Raw genomic sequence first — 7,427 nt, forward strand, 5'->3', positions numbered from 1 at the left:
AGTGTGATTGGGGAATGTAACCCAGGTGTGCAGGGAACAAGACAAAACAAATGGATAAATGAAAAATGGAGCGGCGATGGCTAGAAAGCCGGTGACGTCGACGGCCGAACGCCGCCCGAACAAGGAGAGGAGCCGACTTTGGTGGAAGTCGTGACAATTCCAAATGGTTCACATACTTTTTCTTGCCACTATAAGTACTCAGACCCTTTACTCAGTAATTTGTTGAAGCACCTTTGGCAGCGATTACCGGTTACTTCAAATGCCTTTTAACTTTTTATGGCTGCAGGGGCAGTATTGAGTAGATGGATAAAAGGTGCCCATTTCAAACGTCCTCGTACTCAATTCTTGCTTGTACAATATGCATATTATTATCACTATTGGATAGAAAACACTCTCTAGTTTCTAAAATCGTTTGAATTATATCTCTGAGTGAAACAGAACTCATTTTGCAGCAAACTTCCTGATCAGGAAGTGGAAAATCTGAAAACGATGCTCTGTTCTAGGGCCTATATGCCTATAAATGGGCTTGATATGTATTAGTATACATGCACGTCATACACCTTCCACTAGATGTCAAGAGGCAGTGAGAGAAGAAATGGAGTGTTTATCTTGGTCTGAGGTGGAATAAAAGCTCTTGGCATGACGTGTCACCCATTTCCTGTTTTCTGGAAAGCGCGAGGAGGGACCTGGGATTGCCTTCTGAAAAGCTGTCGTTATAGACCACTAATATCTCCGGCTTTGATTTTATTTGATAAATGTGACAATATCATCGTAAAGTATGTTTTTTCAATATAGTTTTATTAGATTATTGAAATTTATTCGGGACGTTAGGCGTGTTGCGTTGTGTGCCTTTGTTCAGGAAGGAGAGCTTCGCGCTAGCAAAGTGACTGGAGAAGAGGACGTTCTAAAACCAAACAACGATTGTTCACGACAAAGGACCCCTTGTACAACATTCTGATGGAAGATCATCAAAAGTAGGACCCATTTTATGATGCTATTTCATATATCTGTCGAACATGTGTACTCTCAGTCTCGTTTAGTTTTGCGCCCAGGTTTTGGGCACTCTCTCGCCATAACGTAAGCCTTATGTCGTAATGAAGTTATTTTTAGAATTCTAACACGGCGATTGCATTAAGAACTAGTGTATCTATCATTTCCTATACAACATGTATTTTTTAGTAACGTGTATGAATAGTTATTTGGTCAGAATAGGTGAGTGTCATTAATGAATGTATTATGTTTTTTTATAAATTGCCTATATTAATTTGCTAAATAAAGTTGTATGGCAACTACTTCAACTGTAATTCAATCCTTGAACATGACCCTGTGCAATAAATGCTTCCAGTACACACAATCACCTGACAATATGCATTTGAGCTACAAGGAAATGATTCAGGCACAATCATTGTAGAATAGAGCAGACTGCTGGTAAATGTTAAGTGGTTGAAGCAGAAATGACCAGCCCTGAATAGGTAGTATGTGCAATCCTGATACCAATCTGGGACAAAGGATGACATTTGTTGTATCATATCTGGGACCAAGGTACAAACTAAGWCAATATTCAGAATAMAGATTCTGARAACACACTYATCCCATCTCCAACTTTTGTTTACACCTAAAACCACYTTGATCTGCTGGACAGACTGATGTTCCTCTGCCCATCCTGTGCTGAAATAGGCCTATATTMCTTCATGTCATGATCAACTAGTAAATAKSTTTTAGKCTAATTGKYGATGAAGGTCATATGTTGGTGGTTTCTTAAAAATGCATTTCATTCTACAGACAGGTAGAAACTACTATAACAAACAATACAAGTTTGAACRGTGATTTATTGTTGATGCTTATTCCAAGGCACAATGATGTAACATAGCGGCACCTGCTGGTGAAACACTTGACCTACAGTGTACAGCAGAGACACCGTACAGCTCACAAACCACTCTGGAGTGCCCGACCCCATCACCATTTATTGGCAATGTGCAGATACAAATTGTATTAATCTTAGCTTTTCATTACAATCAAACAAACTCAGGTAAAAACTAGCTACAACTGGGAAAATAAGTTTTGAACTTTATCCAACTCGGAATTGTAAATTTGCAACACTGGCCTCTTTCTAGAGCTACTAGCTGAAGATCACTGATGTCATCATGATTTAACAATTTTTTCAGAGTTCCCAGTTGTCTTGAAAGCACCATAAATCCAGCAAATGCAAGACTTTAATGACAATATTTGTTTACAAAATTTGCACACAAAATTTAACTGAGCGCATCGCAACAAGGGGAGTCCAAAAATGTCTTGAATGATGCTGCATAAGTTATATAATATGCCAGGAAGATATATATATACTGTAGCTAAGAATTTAATTATAGTCTATGTTGTGTAGTAAGCTGTTAGTAGCCCATGTGCCTCACCCTAATAATTTGGTATATTTTCACCTCTTAATTTCATCTACTCTTCTGACTTGGTCTGACCTGTTTTTGAGAAATGTAATCATCTAATATTGTAAGAGCTTTCGTAGTCTGCTTATATGCCCCCTTTATTTATCGTAAGGTTCTGACTTGGTGTACAGGGAGAAAAAAAATGTCTGTAAAAATGTCCCATGTTCTGAATTCTGTCGCTGTACAATTCAAAAGTACTGAACAAATAGTTATATTGACTACGTCCATCCTAGCTCGCTCATTAACCTCTTATCTGCTTGTCATCCCCTTATGCCGATTGTAAAATCGATTGTACCGATTGTAAACCGATTGTAAAATGTAAAATCTTAATTGTCAGTAGAAACCACATTTGTTTAAGCAAGTCAGCCATATGAGCTATGTTTTTTTAAAGGCAGTAAATGAGTTTGAATTAACTGCTTTGCTGCCAGACGTGGCTCCGCTGATAGCCAGGTGTAGCAGTGGTAAGGTGTTGGGACTGCTGTTGGGACTCTGCTTTTGGGACAGCTTTATGTAGGCTGTAACAGTTTGTGGGCACCGTTTGTCACCGTTATACTGCAATTGATGTATTGTTTAGTGTTGTTGCTTTTCTGGCATGCCACCCACATTATTATTTTTTTTGCCCCATAAAGCTGTCCCAAAAGCAGAGTCCCAACAGCAGTCCCAACACCTTACCTGCTAAAATCCTCACTGCTCTGAGCCCAGGTCCAGATCAATGGGTGTTTTGAGTAGTTTTAAGGCCAACACCACAATAACAAGAGACTATGTCTTCCAAGTTTAGTAGGACTGCTTATAATATGGTTAGTAGGGATGAGGAATTCCTGACCTGTCATAGCATGTAGGGCATTGGTCAGTAACCCTGTTCCTGGAGAGCCACAGGGTGTGCAGGCTGTTGTCCAAGCTAACACCATGAGGACTAACATACTGGAATGGGGTTGACCTCAAGCCTGCTTTCCCTACGGCTCTAAAAGTTCATGGTTGAATAGAGTGTACCGTCCTACATATATGCTGAGAGATGTTGCTGGTAGGCATGCTACATAATGAATATACCACATAGCTACAGGTATAAGGCTACTTATCATAGGCAGGGTTGGATGGTGACCACGTAACGTATGATCTCTTGGCTTTAACGGAAGAACAATATCTTGACTTGCAATGTCATCGTAAGGTAAGTGTCACGTTCGTTGAATGGAGGAGACCAAGGCGCAGCGTGATATGAATACATCTACTTATTTATGAAGATGAACACTAAACAAACTATACAAAATAACAAAACGAACGTGAAGCTATCATACAAAAGTGCAGACACAGGCAACTAGACAGACAATAACCCACGAAATACCCAAAGAAGATGGCTGCCTAAATATGGTTCCCAATCAGAGACAACGATAAACAGCTGCCTCTAATTGAGAACCAATCTAGGCAACCATAGACATACATAAACACCTAGATAGTAAACACCCCCATAAATATATACAACCCCTAGACAGTGCCAAAAGCGCATACATCACCCATGTCACACCCTGACCTAACCAAAATAATAAAGAAAACAAAGAATACTAAGGTCAGGGAGTGACAGTAAGACTGATTCCTCAGTGTGTGATAGCATTAATAGCTATTCAAAGCTGGAGGCATTTAAGAGTAAAGATGTACCGTATGTTAAGCTTAGTATGTTAAGTACAATTTCACGAATCTGAAATGGCGTCAGCATCTCTCTATGCAATAGGAGCTCCACTTCAAATCCTAAGAACATTGTACAACATGGCCTGATAGCAGCCTTCTGATGGTGCAATTTTGATTGTATACACTTGAGCCCCTGCCTTCCTTCTCTACCTAAATTCTGTGTACGATAGCTAAAAAGACATGGGAGAAGTTAAAGGCCATTATCGTAACATTGTTGACCCTCTCATACTGTGAGCAAGGGAGCCTTGTCCACCTTATATGATGTCCTGATGACAAGGAATCAAGTAATCGTATGGGTATGCTGAGGCTTGTCGAAAATGCATGGCTAAAATTACAATGACATATTTCAGACATGACTAGTTGTTTGTCCAATATTATTTTTAGATATTGCACATTAAAACAAATTTAATTCATTCACACTGCAGAACACAATGGAACTCTGAATTGCATGATAAAAACAAATGTAAAAGCAAAACAAAAATATACATGCAACACTTAGCGCACTAATGTTGTTTGAATTGGCGTTCATGTAGGGAAGGGGTAGGCAACCCTGGTCCTGTTTTTGATTTAACCGAACTGGAAGACCAGTTGTGTTGAATTTAGGCATGTGGGGAAGGTGTAGGCAATTTAGAGGGGAACACAGAAATGACTACATGTTGCCTGTTTTCCTGACAACCTACCAGTAAAACAACACAGCATTTTACTAAAGCAACCTTGCCATTGGCTGCACGGAGTCGCATTAAGAGCAAGCCCATGCAGCCAAGTTTCGAACACTAAAATGTGATATGTAATCTACATCTTGATTATTAAGATGATAGGAATCCTAATTATTTTGCTGAACGATTTTCAATTTGACTGTCATTATTTCAATACAGCCTACACTTCCTGAGCGCCTTGATAACACCGACGGTGAATCTGTAACGGTATTCAGGGATTTGACCAAAACGCAGCGTTGTCATAGGACATAATGAATTTATTTAACAAGACACAAAACGAACTATACTTGAATAACTAACAAAATAACAAAACGGAGTAGACAGACCTGGACATGCGAACTTACATAAAACGAAGAACACACGAACAGGAGAAATGACTACACAAAAGAACGAACTGACAAACAAACCTAAACAGTCCCGTGTGGCGCGATCAACACAGACACAGGAGACAACCACCCACAACAACCAATGTGAAAACACCTACCTTAATATGGCTCTCAATCAGAGGAAATGAAAACCACCTGCCTCTAATTGAGAACCATATCAGGTCACCCTTAACCAACATAGAAACACATAACATAGACTGCCCACCCAAACTCACGCCCTGACCAACTAACACATACAAAATAACAGAAAACCGGTCAGGAACGTGACAGAATCGCACAAATTGGCATGCAGCATCATCTAGAAATGTCATCTGGATATATATCATATATGCATAGTCACTTTAACTATACATTCATGTACATACTACCTCAATTGGCCCGACCAACCAGATAGCCCGGTTAGCCAATGTGCTAACCGGGCTATCTGCATTGTCTCCCACCACCCTCCAACCCGTATTTTACGCTACTGCTGCTCTTTGTTTATCATATATGCATAGTCAGTTTAACCATATCTACATGTACATACTATCTAAATCAGCCCGACTAACCGGTGCCTGTAAATAGCCTCACAACTGTATATTGCCTCCCTACTGTTATTTTTCACTGTCTTTTTACTGTTGTTTTTATTTCTTTACTTACCTATTGTTCACCTACCTTTTGATCACCTAATACCTTTTTTGCACTATTGGTTAGAACCTGTAAGTAAGCATTTCACTGTAAGGTGAAATGTATTCGGCTCACGTGACAAATAAACTTTGATTTGATGTGTGCAAAAAAAGGTTCAACATTAACGTTTTCCAACCATTTCTGTCAAGCCGTCAACGCATACAGTTTGACACATATGTTCGATAAATCCAACATATGCACCACACAGAACACATTGCAACTGCCTCTGCAACGCTGCAAGTTTTACTCTGTTTGTAAACAATGTAAATGTGAACAAACACTGTATAGCCTCAAAACAAGGTTACAATAAAGTGCAGAATGTGTATTATATATTTAAGTCCATATTAGTCCTGTTTTAGGAATGTGCTTAACTCCTACATCATAATGCCTATATTTACAAATGACATGTATCCATTAGACACTTATTACAATAAACATATTATAGAAGGATTTGAATAAAATAGTTTTAATATGTAGTCTTTTTTTCTCTTCCAAAAGATTCACAGATATTAAACTTCTTTATACTTCATTTTTGAAAATCTATTTGGAAAGAACACCCATTTGTAATATCAAAACATGCAGCAAGAATGTGGTTCAGACTTGTGCCCTTTAATAGTAACTTTATAGACGTCCTTACCTTTGCCTGCCTGCTGAGCTGTGTAGTGAGTTGTGTAGTCCTATGTCTCCAAGTGGAGATGCAGCTGACCTTTTATAGCAATGTGGAGCTTATGCCTTGATGTACCTCATGATGTGATTGGTCACCCTTTTAAGGTTTTTGTTTTTAGTCAGTCAGGTGATTTCGTGTAAATCCTGGGTTGCACTACATTGCTGACTCACACCAGATCTTACAACGCCTGGATGGGTATTTCATATATCAGATAACCACATAATGTGATACTGCGAGCTGGATGATGTGAGAGAGAATAAAGTAGATGTCACACGTCAAAATGTTGATTTATGACCCTATGTCCTGCTGACGTGTGCATGCCCATATTTGGGCTTCCGGTCAGGACATCCTGGTGGGGCGGGGCGGGGGGGAGGAAGTGACCATGTGTTTGGGCATCCTGTTCCTGTTTCTCACGGTTTATAGTGTGAAAATAGTTTTATAGTGTCTTTGAAGTTGTCATGATGTTTGATGTCTAGTGTCCAGGTTGAACGGGGTGGGGGAATGAACATTTCAAAGAGTAAGCATTTTAAAAACATCATAAGGTAGTTATTTTAACTTCTTCTGGCTGCAAGCCCGACGTCGGTACACTTATGACAACAGCCAGCTCAAGTGCAGGGCGCGAAATTCAAAATATATATTTTTAAAATATTTAACTTTCACACATTAACAAGTCCAATACAGCATATGAAAGGTACACATCTTGTGAATCCAGCCAACTTGTCCGATTTTTAAAATGTTTTACAGCGAAAACAGCACATATATTTATGTTAGCTCACCACCAAATACAAAAAAGGACAGACATTTTTCACAGCACAGGTAGCATGCATTGGTTGCTGACCAATGCCCTACATGTTATGATAGGTCAGGAATTCCTCAT

This window comes from Salvelinus sp. IW2-2015, unplaced genomic scaffold, assembly GCF_002910315.2.
Source record: "Salvelinus sp. IW2-2015 unplaced genomic scaffold, ASM291031v2 Un_scaffold1604, whole genome shotgun sequence".
NCBI lineage: Eukaryota > Metazoa > Chordata > Actinopteri > Salmoniformes > Salmonidae > Salvelinus > Salvelinus sp. IW2-2015.